A 16,655-nucleotide genomic window follows, 5' to 3' on the forward strand; every position below is an offset into this window, starting at 1 on the left:
TAAACTGTATTTTATAAATGGTAAAACAGTGGGCTTCTCTGAATTTAATGGCTTCAACATTTTTTATATACAGACTTTGAGGCAATGGTCTCTCTTTTCATGCCTTTATTTTTTTTAATAAACCCAAGATATGTGTCAAATGAAAATTTTCTTTTGTGTAATTGTTGAGCATTTGATGATGTAGCGTATGCCTAACATTTTGGAGCAAGTGATGCCATGCTCCCAGCATCAGAAAGGAGAATATGAAACAGAAAAAGCAGAGTATATCCTAAATGTTTACTTCACTTACATCTCTCATATATCTCAAATGAAGTGAAATTTGTATAAATATTCAGCAAGCGTAGACGGGCTAGGTAGTCTTTCTAGCGCTAACGATGAATCATAAATATAAATCCCAAACCTGTAACATGAGTTGATGCTAAATACTTGCAATACACTGCCAATATACGTATCCTCTTTCAGGATCTTATTAATATATACAGTAATAAGAATGTCATTTATTTTACAGTCTCATCATTGTTATAACTTAAGCTGAAAATAAAAAAATGCTAAAAAAGCAAAATTAATTGTAAAATAATGACATATTTGGTAAGACTACTCGCTATAAATACCTTTACATACAACCTTTTTATATTCGACAAACTTTTACAGAATTATTCAGTTATTTATTGTGTAATGACCTTTGTGCAATAGCTGACACATCCAGATCAGTTGTAGAAACGACAGCTTAACAACACACACATATATATATGTACCTCTTCATTACCAACCACATACTTCAATAAGCAAGAAATAAATATATGAACAAATAGTTCCAAATTATTAAAATCTCTGCATTTCATATTCTGAAATGTTACTGAAGACAACTCAAATTTCAAGATGATGAGTCACAGTAATGTGGCTGAAGATATGATGACCAAACCGACTCATCAGAAAATGAAGAAAGGATGATGTTTCAGTCCGTCCTGGACCTGACTTGATAATGGTCCATGATGGACACAAACATCGAGTCATTTTATTGACTTGATGTTCCTTCATTTTCTGACATGTGGTTTGGTCATCATAACTCAAATTTGTTTGTAGTACAAGTAAAAAGACTAAAAAAAATTAAATTTTAATATATTTTCCATGCAATTTAAGCTACAGTATATTACATTTCTTAAATTTCGTCAATTAAAAAACCATCGTTGAATGTAATGAAATGCCATTTTTCTGGGTGAGCCCCGGAGGCTCCCTGACACCCTCTGGTCTTCATCATTCAAGAACTGGGATGATGGGTTTCCCCTCCCCTCCTTCGAGGGGGAAGTTCTTTTGCTCTTGTCAGATGAAGGTCACAATTTTCACCAGATTGTGGTCCGTTTTGTTTCGCCTATCTATCATTGACCGGTGGTGCCCTCGCCGGTCAATGGCAATTACGACATACTTTAAATGTAAAGTGCTCATAGGCCATTGCTTCCTGCGCCTCTCTGAGGGGGGCCACGTTCTGGCTCGTGGTCCCTGGTAGGCATCAGGACTCCTGTGATTGATGACCCCCAAACCATGATAGCACATATCAGTTCGGATAGCTTCAGGGAGCTGATAGGGCTCCCTCACAGAAATGTGAAGTGTACAATATTTGTCTAATTTACTGAGAATTAATTATTGAACTGTTGCACAAATTACACCTTTGTATCTTATATGTGCAATAGGAACTTTGCATTTTAGTAATTCCCATAAAACCCAGATTAGTCCTCAGAGGAATCATTGTAACAGACTACTTCTTCAGTGATAGCGTACTGAGTATAGTACTAAGGTACATGGCTGCCTATCTAGTACTGTTATTTCATACAATTTTGTCTTTGATCAGTTTTGTGTTGGTCAGATATCTGATGATCCTATTCATGCCGAAAATCCTGCAACAAGTCTACTATATTGGAGGGTTTACGTTTGAGAAACAAAGCTTCCACTGAGGTGCACATCTATTTCAGGATAATAAAATGTGAGTGTCCATGCATTAGCCACACTGTTTCTCTTACTTTACACAAGGTATTTATGCAAGAGGTGTGCATGACCTAGTCTTAGACAATCTCTTCTTGTGTACCGAAGTATGCCAATAGCCGATTGGTTATTTAACAGTTCGTAGTTTATTCCTGGTAACATTTTGTCATATCTTACTACATTTTTTCTAGGAATTGTCTAAAATTTAGTAATTATCAGTATAAAGTATTTTATGTTGGTACATTGTGCTTAGCAGTACCTCCTTTGGCTTCATTGTCTGCTACTAGCTCTTTACTAGCTACAGGAATTTCATTGGAACTTGGAACCCAACACAGAAGACAGTTTCATGTTTATTGTACAATTTGTAGAACCGCTGTTATGTATCTGTGACTATAGGATATGCAAAGTTTTATTTCTCTAATGCCCTCAGTGCATTTTGGTTGATATACTGTACATATATTGTATCTTTCAATACACCAGCCAACTTCTCTAGCTAAAGTAATTCTCTCTTGTGTGATAGTGTAAACAACTTTCCAACCTTCGGGAAATAGTGTGTCTACACATACCTCTCTCGGATTTGATTTCTGCCATCTTATTGTAGAGCTCCAATTAGTTTGTCAAGAAAAAATTTGTCTTGGCTGAAATTGTGCTGGTGTTTGGAGATTAAATTTACACATATTTGTTCTACTAGCCTGGGCCAGATTCATCAAGCACTTACTAAACCTCAATCGTTCCAAACCTCAACCATTCTCAATTGACTTGAGAATGGTCCAGGACGGACCGAAACGTCGTCGTCCCTTCAATTTCTAGTGTGTGGTCTGGTCAACTTACTAAACCTGCCCATCTTGCCTCTATCAGGACAGCTTAATTTGCATTTATTAAAGTCCATGAACTCTGGAGAGCTACAAGATTACCTATAACAATAATTACCTTGGGTCAAGAATAATTTCATAGCATTTTAAAGATTGTAAACTGTTTAATAAATGCAGGCAAAGCCACCATGATTGAGGAAAGATGTATTGGTACAGGTTTTGTTGGTGAACACATGAATGCTTGATGAATCCTGTAACCGCTTCCAATCACTTACTCTAGAAGCTTGTGGATGCTTGCATTAGAGGAATTATATACTATAGCAAGCTATAGTATATAGCATATAGGTATAGAGGTATTGTATATTGTATAAAGGACTACAGTGCTTCAGCTGCTTTCATTGTAGAATGATTATGTGGTTGTCCAGGGTACTTCCACCTGATGTGACTATGCTCTCTCTTTTTCTTCCAAACACTTTTGCTTCTTTCCTTTGTCTCTAAGCCCTGATTGTTAAGTAACTATCAAAAGAGAGCACTAAGCTGGGAAGACTATGTAGCACCATCTGTGTTGCAGGATATTCAAAAAGTGCTAAGTATCACTCGGAATGCCCATAAGAGAAGAAAGAGACATAAGGCAAGTGATATCAAAGGTATCGGATTCACCAAGGAATGCACTGCTTGTTAAACCATAGGCTAATGCTCATCTCGGTTTCCAATCTTTCAATGGTGATATAAATCTTTCTTTAGGTGCTTTGACTTTCTGGTATTTCTTTTTTTCAATATGCTAGCCTTACATTCTCCCAAATTTTACTTAGTTCTAAGGCCTTCATTGTCACTATATACTCAAAGAGTAAAACACAGTGGTCATCAGCTCTACGGATTGTTAATAGTTCTTAAAGTCCATCTTATTGTGTAAAGATAGTCTAGCCTAGCTGGTTGGTTAACTGCCTTTCTTGTTTCCTCTTCAATATGTTATGTTAGGAAGTTGTTTTTTATCTCTTCTATAATATTAGTCATCCATATCTCATCTCTGCCTCTAAGGTACATTGTTTCCTAATCAATTTGGTCATGACTGAAGTAAGTAAGTAATTATCAAAAGAAGGGCCATGACTGAAGTTTCCCATTACTATCAGCATTGATGTGTGTACTCGCCTAGTTGTACTCACCTAGTTGTGTCTGCAGGATCGAGCATTGACTCTTGGATCCCGCCTTTCGAGCATCGGTTGTTTACAGCAATGACTCCTGTCCCATTTCCCTATCATACCTGGTTTTAAAATTATGAATAGTATTTGCTTCCACAACCTGTTCCTAAAGTGCATTCCATTTTCCCACTACTCTCACGCTAAAAGAAAACTTCCTAACATCTCTGTGACTCATCTGAGTTTCAAGCTTCCATCCATGTCCCCTCGTTCTGTTACTATTCCATGTGAACATTTCGTCTATGTCCACTCTGTCAATCCCTCTGAGTATCTTATACGTTCCTATCATGTCCCCCCTCTCCCTTCTTCTTTCTAGTGTCGTAAGGCACAGTTCCCTCAGGCGCTCCTCATACCCCATCCCTCGTAGCTCTGGGACGAGTCTCGTTGCAAACCTCTGAACCTTTTCCAGTTTCATTATATGCTTCTTCAGATGGGGACTCCATGATGAGGCGGCATACTCTAAGACTGGCCTTACGTAGGCAGTGTAAAGCGCCCTAAATGCCTCCTTACTTAGGTTTCTGAATGATGTTCTAACTTTTGCCAGTGTAGAGTACGCTGCTGTCGTTATCCTATTTATATGTGCCTCAGGAGATAGATTAGGTGTTACGTCCACCCCAGGTCTCTTTCACGTGTCGTTACAGGTAGGCTGTTCCCCTTCATTGTGTACTGTCCCTTTGGTCTCCTATCTCCTAGTCCCATTTCCATAACTTTACATTTGCTCGTGTTGAATTCCAGTAGCCATTTCTCTGACCATCTCTGCAACCTGTTCAGGTCCTCTTGGAGGATCCTGCAATCCTCATCTGTCACAACTCTTCTCATCAACTTTGCGTCATCCGCAAACATCGACATGTAGGACTCTACACCTGTAAACATGTCGTTAACATATACAAGAAATAGAATTGGTCCCAGCACCGATCCTTGTGGTACTCCACTTGTTACTGTTCGCCAGTCCGACTTCTCGCCCCTTACCGTAACTCTTTGGCTCCTTCCTGTTAGGTAGTTCCTTATCCATGCTAGGACCTTTCCCCCCACCCCCGCCTGCCTCTCGAGCTTGAACAGCAGTCTCATGTGCGGTACTGTATCAAAGGGTTTTTGGCAGTCCAGAAATATGCAGTCTGCCCAACCATCTCTGTCCTGTCTTATCCTCGTTATTTTATCATAGAATTCCAGAAGGTTTGTTAGGCACGATTTCCCTGTCCAGAACCCATGTTGATGTTTGTTCACAAACCTAATGTTCTCCAGGTGTGCAACCAGTCGTAGCCTAATTATTCTTTCCAGTATTTTACAGGGGATGCTTGTCAGTGATACAGGTCTATAGTTAAGTGCCTCCTCCCTATCACCTTTCTTGAAGATCGGCACGACATTTGCCTTCTTCCAGCAACTGGGCAATTCTCCTGACATAAGTGACTCATTAAAGATCATTGCCAGAGGCACGCTGAGGGCCTGTGTGTGTGTGTGTGTGCGTGCGTGTGTAGTTACAGGATGAGAGCTACACTTGTGGTATCCCATCTTCCCAGTACTCTGTCATACCGCTTTGAAATGACTAATGGTTTTGGCCTCCACTTCTTTCTCACTTAACTTGCTCCAACTGTCTACCACTCTGTTTGGAAAAGAAAACTTTATTATTTTTTGGGCAACTTTGTTTTCTGAGCTCTTATCTATGACATCTTGTTCTTGAGGTTGCTGGTTTCAGGAATTCCACTGTCATTTTGGTAAATTCCTATTATTGTATTTTAAATGGTGATCATATCACCTCTTTTTTCTTCTATCTGCTAGCTTTAGCATATTCATCACCACTAGCCAACCCTTCATAACTGTTTTTTTTTTTAGTTCTTGAAGCCATTTTGTAGCATGCCTTTGCACCTTTTCATGTTTATTTATGTGCTTATTGAGATATGTTCACCATACAACTGCTGCGTATTCCAATTTTGGTCTCACGAAAGTCATGAGCATTTTCTTTAGTATTTCACCATCCATATAATTAAAATAAGGTCTGAAGTTGTTAAACGAAGCATACGCTCCTCTCACAATATTCTCTGTGTTCCTCAATGTGTTTTTAATTTGTTAATGTATTATAGATTTAAATGCCACTATTACACAATAATAGCTTCATAGTGTGTAACTCCTGTCCCTACAATCTGTACATTACTCCTTTGTTCTTTGTAAAAACACATTCTTTTTTAATAAAACATGTTAAAATTGTGTTTGCAAAACTGAGTTTATTAAGAAAAAGGGGAAAGTATCCGAGCCACAGTCATCTGGTAAATAATGTGCCGATTCATTGGAAAGATCTTGGTAGTAACATCTTGGACAGCTTGGGATATACAGCTGCTCCTGAGACTACAATTCTTGGATGAATCTGCATGGATATACAGCTCATTCTGAGTCAATACACTTAATTTCTGAAGGATATTGATCAAAATAGTCAACCCGTCTGTTTGCTTGACCTTCCGATTGAATGACTGCCTGCCTAACTTTACTGATTTTATTGACCAATTTAACTGGCTGCCTGACCCCAGTCTTTGGGTTCATGTGAACCCCAAGCTGAAGGTGACATTGGTATGGCAATGTGATACCATTGTTTGTAATAATTTATGTAATTACCACTTTTTCATTTATATAATCCTCAAAATAATACAAAATCCACATGATGGGCTCTGCAACGTTAATACTCACTGATCACGTGTGTTCACAATTTTGAACAGTATTCTTATGTCTTTGGTAGTAAACATTACTAAAAAATACAGTTACGTTTGTATAAATTATTTATTGCACATACACTGTACAGGTATTAGAAATGTTACAACACAGTTGCTTGGCCCAGTCCAACTGACACTGTGTGTAGGTATATCATGGCCAAGTGCAAGTCCCACTTTGCTATTGCTAACCCATCAGTGACTAGGACTGTAATCAAGCTATTTATACCTCACTTCCAAGCCATTTGTATCTGCAATACATTAGATATATCACGACTTTCAATTTCTGTGAGTTATCCTTTTTTAAATTTAAGATGAAAGGTCTTTAATGGTCTCTTCTTTCAGCGACTTGCTGACCACTGGTAAAGGGTGCTAGGCTTTCTATGCAAGTTGAAGACAATTGTTTTTGCAGCTTACATCAATGTCCTCTTGCTTTATTTTCTCTGAAGTTAAAGAGGCTGCCCTGAGTTATTTTTGCAAGTATCTTTTATGCATCGATATTTTCTCTTCTCTTGCTCTCGCTAGCACACACACCCACCAACATAGGTTCAGGGATGGCAAATCTTGCCTCAGGTGTTTAATAGAATTCTATGACCAGATGACAAAAATTAAACAAGAAAGAGAAGGGTGTGCAGACTGCATTTTCCTGGACTGTCTGAAAGCCTTTGACACAATGCCCCATGAGAGGCTTTTGCACAAGTTGGAGAAACAGGCAAGAGTAACAGGTAAGGTGCTCCAGTGGATAAGGGAGAACGTAAGCAACAGGAAGCAGAGAGTTACTGTGAGGGGTGAGGCCTCAGAATGATGTGATGTCACCAGCGAATTCCCATAGGATTCTGTACTCGCACCTATCCTGTTTCTGATATACGTAAATGATCTTCAGAGGGTATAGAGTCATTCCTCTCAATGTTTGCTGACAATGCTAAAATTATGAGAAGGCTTAAGACAGAGGACAGCAATATACTACAAAATGTCCTGGACAAACTTAAGAAATGGTCCAACAAATGGCCAAGAGAGTTTAATTCATGCAATGTAATGAAGATAGTTGTAGAAAGCAGGACACCAGATGCAAGGTACTATTTGGAAGATGGAAGCCTTCAAGAAACAGGAAGGGAGAAAGATTTTGGAGTTGATATGCTGGATCTGTCTCCTAAAGCCCACATCAAAAGGATATTATCAGCAGCATATGCTAGACAGGCCAACATAAGAACTATCTTTTAGAAACTTGTGTAATGAATACAGTAATTTAGAACTATGTATATTACATATGTCAGACCAATCCTGGAGTATGCAACACCATGGAGCTTGTATCTAGTCAAGCACAAGACTAAGTTGAAAAAGGTTCAAAGGTATGCCTCCAGACTAGTATCCAAGCTGAGGGGTATGAGCTACGAGGAAAGATTACTGGAGTAAACCTCATGTTGCTGGTAGAGACAGAAGTTAGAGGAAACATGATCATCACATACAAAATTTTCAGGATAATTGATAGGGTAGAAAAAGATTATTTAACACAGGTGGAACTTACACAAGGGTACAGGTGAAAACCAAGTACCAAAATGAGCCACAGAGACATTAGAAAGTTTTTTTTTCAGTGTCAAGAGTAGTTAACAATTGGAATGAATTAGGATTGATGTGGTGGATACAAACTCCATACACAGCTTAAAATAGATATTATAGAGCCCAATAGACTCGGGAAGTTGTACACTATTTGACTGACGGTCGAGAGGTGGGACTAAAGAGTTGACGCTCAAACCCCACAAGCTTAACACTTTCGCTCGGTAACAACTCAGCATTGCATCGTTTTTTTTTAGTAGACGCATTACCGGTAACGACGCAGCATTGATTCGGTGGCGGCGGCTTCAGGAGAGGCGCGCCACGGTTTTGGACATTATATGCATATACTCCTGTAGGGAATTTTATTGCAAATACATTGATACCAAAATGAAAGACCTAGGACCAGAATTGAGGAAACAAAGTTGAAAACAAACAGTATACCCATTTTATTAGCGCTCACTGGGATTACGCTCTGTCACTTTCCATTTGCTGTGGGTGGTACACCTGGCTTTTGGATTTTATATTTGCATATACTCCTGTAGGGAATTCTATTGCGAAAACAATGATACCAAAATGAAAGCCCTAGGACGGGAATTGAGGTGACAAGAGAGAAAAGAGTGTACACATTTTGTCGCTCTTGCGCGCTCCCGGGTAACACGCACTCACTTTCTCCGTTTGTTGTGGATGGTATGCCGGGCTTTTGGACTTTATATGCCTTTAGTCCTGTAGAGAATTCTATTGCGAACACAATGATACCAAATTGAAAAACCTTAGACGAGAATTGAGGTGACAAAATTGAAAAGATTACACACTTTTTTAGAATTACCGCGCGCTCCTGTGAAACGCTGAGGTAGTGAGAAACCTGGGGTAGTGTGGGTCTCACGCGTGCGGTGCAATTAAGTGTTAATTAGGCAAGTATACACACACAGTTTTTGTTAGACCAATACTGGGAAAATTGCAGCACTGATTTGGAATCCACAACTTGTGAGAGAGTGAATTATCAGGGGAAAGCACCAAGCCATTAGGACTATTTAGCACTTGGAAGGGGTCAGGATAAAGATTTGGGATGGGACAGGGGAAAGGAATGGTGGCCAACCACTTAAAATGGTCGGGGATTGAACGCCGACCTGCATGAAGCGAAACTGTTGCTCTACCGTCCAGCCCAAGTAGTTGGACAATATCCGATATCCAAGTATCCCTCAACTTGTGAAGAATAAAATAAAAATTGAGAAAGTGCTGAGGTTTGCAACTAAATTAATTTTCAAGAGCTAAGAGGATTAAGCTATGGGGATAGGTTGAAAGAACTGAACCTCACAACCCTGGAGAACAGAAGAAAGAGGAGATATGATTACAAGATACTGAGGGGAATAAAGGCCTCTTTAAATTGAGAGAAAATCATACAAGAGGACACAAGTGGAAGCTGGAAACACAATTGGGTTAAAAAAGATGTGCAAGGAAATATTCATACCCTGTTTGGGTGGTCAACAAGTGGAATGCACCGAGGAAAGAAGTTGTGGAAGCCACCTCCATCCACAACTTTAAGGACAGATTCAATAAAGAATTTGAACGCTAGTATCTGTATAGTTAAGCTATAATGAACAGGTATAACAAGCTAACAGGAGGGGAATAAAGAGCCTGACCTCGCTTCTCTGTAGTCACATAAGTAAACACCCACTCACTCCACACACAAATTAGAAAATGCAGTAGTTGAGTGGTGTCCATCTCTCAAGTATACAGAAGTTGTATTAGGTGTTAAACATGCCAAAACAAAAACTACAATACAATGAATCAATATAATTAACCACACAAAATTGTGACAGGAATTGACAATATTAACGAGGAAGAATTTTTCAAAACCTGTTACTGTACTTCAATAATCTGAGGCCCTAAAATCAAGCTTAGGACACAAAGGTGATTAAAAATTGTACGAAAACTCTCTCTTTAGTAAAGTGTTAGATGGGTGGAATAAATTACAACAGAGGGTAATTAATGCCAACTCCACCTGAAGCCGTAAAGCATCACATGAAAGTGATCACAGGGAAGACGGAACAATATGGATAACGCTTGGCCTGTAAGAAAGAGACTGTTCCTCTACATAATTGTCATTTAGTAATTGCACACACTGCAAGCCCTCGCTATTTGTGGCACTCACTCTCCTATGCATAATAATTATTGCATATGCAGTACCATCCATTTTTGGTCTGATACTAATGTAGTGTTTTTAAAATTCGGTACATTTTGTTTTAGAAATGACGTAAAAAGACTTAACTTAGTTGTCATTTACTACTCCAGTGTTCCACGTCTCAAAAATTAAAGAGCACTAATGTAACCATTCTTAGGATGTATTCAATGTGCTATGTTAATATTAAGAGTTGCTATTTTATTCTCAACTAGCTTGTTTTATACCAACCAATAAATAGGTTTACACAAGACTGGTAAAGTAAGTGATCAGAAATAAAACAGTTTAAACTCCTCACGTATGGGCAGTAAAATACGGAGTAATGTTAACATGAGCACACCCACATACAGGACCTTTTGTATGTGAAAATGCTGCAACTTGCATCAAAACCATACTGGAAGGTTATAATGCTGAAGAAGAGCATATATACGATTGCAACCTGCTGCCTGAAATGGATGCCAGTTATGTACAGGGGGTCAGGCTAGTTATGCACCTCTCCACAAAAAGAGCAGACGAACTCAAATAATTTAAATGTCGAATACATTATTAAAATATACAAAAATACATCTTAATTTGCATGGAAAGTTTGGAAGCAAAAAAAAAAGTGGCCAATTTGTGCCTCGTAAATCCCTGTAGACTATAAGAGAAATACGGGTGAACCTTGCTTAACGTCGCCCCAGTTAAAGTCATTTAATTTTTACTTTGGAGAAAAATAAATAAATAGATATTTTTAAACCTTCTATGGCATCAGACAGGCAAACAGTACTGTTTTTTTTTATGTTTCCCAATGTAAGATAGAGAAAACAATGTGGAAACCTATGGTATTTATAGAAAAAGTACCCAATACGAGGGCAAGCTTAAATATTGTCTACGGACACTCTTTATATAAACAAAACTTTTTCTTTACTGAAAATAATAAAAAAATTCAGTACCAGAAAAAAAAATTGTAAAACAACCATATGGCTATGTTAGCAAATTATCATGTGAATTAGCTGCTGCAGAAACAAGTGCCTCTCACCAGCTGATCATGGACATAAACAATGTGTGCGAGTACCAAGCTAATATTATTAGTAAAAACTTTCCTTGATCAAGAGGACATGATGGGTAAATGGCCGATAATAGGTAGTACTGCAATCCTAATGAAAGTCCAAAGAAATAGAGGAATACAATATTGTAATAAAATTAAGCTAGAAATTTTTGGTTTCACTTAACATTGTTTCAGTTAATGTCACAGTTTTCAGGAACATAAACCCTGACGTTAAACGAGGTCCAACTGTATAAATTCTGTACTAGTTAACGAAGTGTTATTGCATTACCCCATTTAGTTAAAAAATTATGGCATACACTTTGGCTGTATTTGAGAAGTATAAGCTAATTCCTCCTCAAAGTCAGTAATCTCCATTGCAGAAAAGAACAAGGATGAAATAAAATAATACATATACATGTCTTTCACAGTAGCATGATGATTTCAGGCCTCTTTTGAATGATCTGAAATCACCGAACATGGGAAAATTGAACAGAAGAAAGGGTTCAGCTAGACTTCAAAAGAAAAATAATTAGTTCATATGAAATAGATTTACTGATAATTTATTATGAAACAGCTTTAAGTGCAGTCAATAAATAAAATGCATTGCACTATGAAATTACTGGACATTAAATAAGTTAATGATGTAAAAATTAATATAGTGTACTGTAATGTACTTATAATACTAAAGGTGAATAGCAAAAGTCATTCCTTCATTCAAATATCTCTGAAAATGCTATGTACAGTGAATTCTTACATCTGTGTAAACTTAATTTTTATTGTACTTGGCTTAATCTCATGATGATTCATGAAGGATTTCACTTTCATAAATTACATGGCACCAAGGGAAGTTTCAACCCTAAGGGGATCCACACACAAAACAATAGTCTTTTCACCTACTAATAAATGACTCGAGTAGTTAACCTGTGTCAAAATCCCCCACTGTCTTGTGAGGCATCCTCCAATTCCACCAGTACTTTGACTAATGTCAAGGAAATGCTGACTCCATCATACTTAGCAAAGATGCCCCTTACATCCCACAAAAATGTTGAGCAGAATCAGCAGCTTCTCGTGATCCCATGTAGCCAGGCATTAAGGGTTCTGGAAATAAACAATAAATATTTGATGGGAAGGAAACACAACAAAATAGGGGACTGTATTAGAAAATACCGAGGCTAAATGATGGTACAGAACCTGCATCCCTGGACTCCTCTGGCACAAGTTCTACCGACTGAACCATGACGAGCTCAAGAGTGCCACTACTGACACCCGAGTGTGGGTGGGCATCTCTTAAAATTTTGGGTTGTGCCTTCCAAACTCAAAGTAATTATAAAAAAGAAGGCACGAAGCTGAGAAAACTATGTAGCATCATCTATATTGCTGGTGTCACATAATTCCCAAACATAGAGGAAACTGTCTCTTCCATCTTACCTTCGTTATTCACCCACTCTACATGTGTAGTAAAACGACCGGTTCAACCCAGTCGCAGACAAATGTCTGGACACCACCACCAGGGCTGTCTTAACAGCATTATGGGCCCCTGGGGAAACCAGTGTGCTGGGGCCCCATCGACAACCATTCACAGGAATAAAATGTAAATGGTCGATAATATTAAACATTTATTTTATTGGCACTTCAACAAAACTGGTGTTAAAAGAATAAAAACCATGCTTTAGAGCAGCAACTATTCAACATGATAAACATTTGAACAACATACAAGGCTTGAAAACACAATAATACTCGGTAAGCTACACATTAGATGGCAAACTATGAAATTACTACGAACTTCTTATAACAAGCATTTGCTGCATTTCTTTTCAAAGAATTGCTTTATTATTGGCTAGAAGACAATAGTGTTCAGGATGTCATCTTCCATGCACACGAGTGAAAGGCAGTTCAATCGATGCTGCCCCATTGTGCTACGAGGCAGGTTTTTTACAAGTTTCAGTCTTGAAAAAGATCGTTCTCCTGTACAGTTGGTCACCATCATTCACATGAATACTCGGAGTGCAATATCAACATTCTGGAATACAGATTTCAAATTGTCCAAAATGATTTTTCTGTACAGGGCAGGGAGAATCTCACATAATTTTCATCAAGGGCCATGTAGTGCTTGAGATATCTTGAGGTTATCTTGAGATGATTTCGGGGATTTTTAGTGTCCCCGCAGCCCGGTCCTCGACCAGACCTCCACCCCCAGGAAGCAGCCCGTGACAGCTGACTAACACCCAGGTACCTATTTACTGCTAGGTAACAGGGGCATGGGGTGAAAGAAACTCTGCCCATTGTTCCTCTCCGGTGCCTGGGATCGAGCCCAGGACCACAGGATCACAAGTCCAGCGTGCTGCCCGCTCGGCTGACCAGCTCCCTATGTGAATGGGAACGACCGACCGGGAATGCGAGATGCTCACACATTCATTTAAAAGGTCATCATAATTCAGGTTTTTGCAATACATATTAGCCAGATGTTCACACTTTTTCTTTGGTGCATCTGAAGTAATGGTTTTCAATTCACTGTAGAAAGGAAACAGATTTCCAATCTGTGAATAAGCCTCTGCATGTTTTGTCAGTTCAAAGATTAAGATCCAGAATAGCAAGGAAAGTTTCCACCTTGTATTTACTGTTTTAATGACCAGTATCTCTTCTGCTGATCCATCATATCTACAAAGAAGCACACTGTTTTTGTTCACATTTTTTCCGTTACTGTAATCTGTATCTGGACACATACTCCTGGCTTTAAATTCATATTCACTAAATTTGTCTCCTGAAGTTTCCTGAAGATAGGTTTTCATAGACTCAATTAGATTTGTGGCAACAAGGACGTTCACATCCTTTGATTGCAGGACCTTGTTTCTTTTGTTCATTCTTTCTAGCATGTCAGTCCAAAGAATTGTGAAAAAGATTGCTTCCAGGTTTTCCACTTTTTTGCTCCATCCTTCTGGCTCTCGCCTTGTATTCACTTGCTGTTCTTTGTCAGCCAGAAGAGAATCCAGTGCATGATTTATTTTCTCTTGACCCGCATACCGAGCATGAACAGCATCAAAATGTGTTGACCATCGTGTGTCAGACAGACGCTTGATCACAAAATCTTTTCCTACAGATGATGTCAATACATTCCAGCGATGAGAACTAGCAAAAAATGAATACAGATGCTGAACAAAGTCAAAGAATTTGGCAGTCGTTAGACAAAACACTGCTGCTTTTAGTTTACTCCCACCAAGTTTAGGCTGTGTCCAACACAGATGGCATACTCACCGAGTTGATGAATCCGAGCTTGCAATCCAGTACATTGTCTAGACATACTGTATGAGACATTATTATATGACCACGGCAGTTTGATAGTGGAATTTTGTTCTCATTAAGGGGGCATTAGGTTGGTGTTGGAAAAGTTGTTCAATGTCAACCAATATTATTTGACTAGTTGTATATGAAAAGTGCTGAAATTGTCCCAAGTTTCCGTACTGCAGCGTAAATAGAAAGGGAGATTGTTTTTTTGTTTTTTTTTCAACGTTTTTTTACACATTTTCAAGTCCACACTTCAGAACACACGTTTCAGATATAATTATTCTGTGACAATTTTCTGACACATTAGCATATAATAAAGGATTGCATGTTGTAGAATTTCCAAAACATCTTTAGTTTTCCTAATACAAATGTTCAAAGTTCCCCCAAAAAATTATGCAAATATGGCATGTTTATTGCTATTATAAAATCAATAAATGAACTTAGAGAAAAATGAAAACTCTCCAATGTAGAGACATGCCCTCCACATATACTGTGTAAGTTTCATGTAAATTGAATAAAAAATGAATCGGTTTTGTAAACGTTTGTGTCAATTGAAAAAAAATAAATAAATAAATAAAGTCTAAGGTTCTAAAATCTGTGGCTGAGGTTGACATCAACCAATTTTCTCCAAAATTGGCATCCTTACAGATAGGCTTACGTACAATCAGGTGTGTAAATTTGATGCAAATCGCCCGAAAAAAAATGAAAAAAAAAAAAAAAAAAAAAAATTGAAAAAAAAAATACATTTTTTTTCTTAAATTTTTTTTCCAATTAAACTAATTATAATATTTGTTTAATATATGCTATTGTGATAGCAAAGAGTCATAGCTATGATTTCAGTTGACACTTTTGATTGATAATCGATTTTGACCATTTTGGCATAATTTTCACAACTACTTCAATATTTTTTTTCTCCCTTCCTATTTATGCTACGATGCTGAAACTTGGACCAGATGAAACACTTTTCATATAGAACTTGTCAAAAAAGTTTGATTGAAATCGAACGAGTTTTCATTTATTGCATTTTTGGAACCTAATGCCCTTTTAAGAAAATCCATGACTGTCTATTAGATCCTTTGCTCCATGAGAAAAGATGGGGATGAACATCAAGAAACGTTCCACAAGTTCACAGCCTTTAATGCGTCAGACAGTAAATGTCAGTTGATCTGTGTGCGAGAATCTACACTTATTGAATAATACCTTAAGACTCTCTACTTCAAGAATACTGTAGTACAAAACCCTGTTGTCCCATTAATTCAATAATATCCTCACAAATATTTGCAGATACACATAACAGATTCCATTTTCCAGGAACTCCATACATTTTTAGATGTTCTTCCAAGAAAGGGTCAAATTCACTCAGCCGCTCTAGTATACCTAAATAGATGCCATTTTTTGCTGACCCAATAATCTGATTTCTCCACGAAATGGCAAACCTCTAGAGGCAAGATAGAGGCAAGAAAGCGAATTACAGCAACCACACATGTCAACACTTCATGCCAATATTCCTGCTCTGAGTGATGTTACTCAAGTAATAAAGAATCTACATTTAATTTCTTTATGCCTTATCTAATATACTGTCATGTACTTTCGGTGTTCTTCTCCATTTTCATGTTTCCACAATAACATTGCTGTGCTTCCGGTCATTAAACCCCAATATAGCAAAGGAAGATTCTTTTGTGGACAATAGGTGACATACAAAGCAGTACAAACGACCTTGAGATGGTGAAGAGTAGCCACTCACGTTTTACATACTCGCCATTCTGCAGGTCACGTTTGAACACATTATTTAATAAATACCTTGCCTTCATATTCTCAACTCCAGCTGTTTTATACACTGTTTGAGTTTGAAGGGTTGCTAATCATGATTCTGACATGAGGATCCACTACGAATCCAGTAATCTACTGTGCTAGTATCATTAATGTTCCACA

The 16,655-nt window shown here is 38.0% G+C and overlaps 1 protein-coding gene across 2 annotated transcripts in view; it reads right to left on the reverse strand.

Moving 5' to 3' along the window:
* Nucleotides 1-257: 257 nt before the first annotated feature.
* The window catches only part of LOC123765542 (E3 ubiquitin-protein ligase Siah1), a 32,813-nt gene continuing 16,415 nt past the window's right edge, over nt 258-16,655 (reverse strand). For both annotated transcript variants that reach the window (XM_045754195.2, XM_045754196.2), the window contains exon 7: nt 258-12,539. The gene's annotated coding sequence lies outside the window, so the exon portion shown is untranslated. The remainder of the gene's footprint in view (nt 12,540-16,655) is intronic.

This window comes from Procambarus clarkii, chromosome 30 (assembly GCF_040958095.1).
Source record: "Procambarus clarkii isolate CNS0578487 chromosome 30, FALCON_Pclarkii_2.0, whole genome shotgun sequence".
Taxonomy (NCBI): Eukaryota; Metazoa; Arthropoda; class Malacostraca; order Decapoda; family Cambaridae; genus Procambarus; species Procambarus clarkii.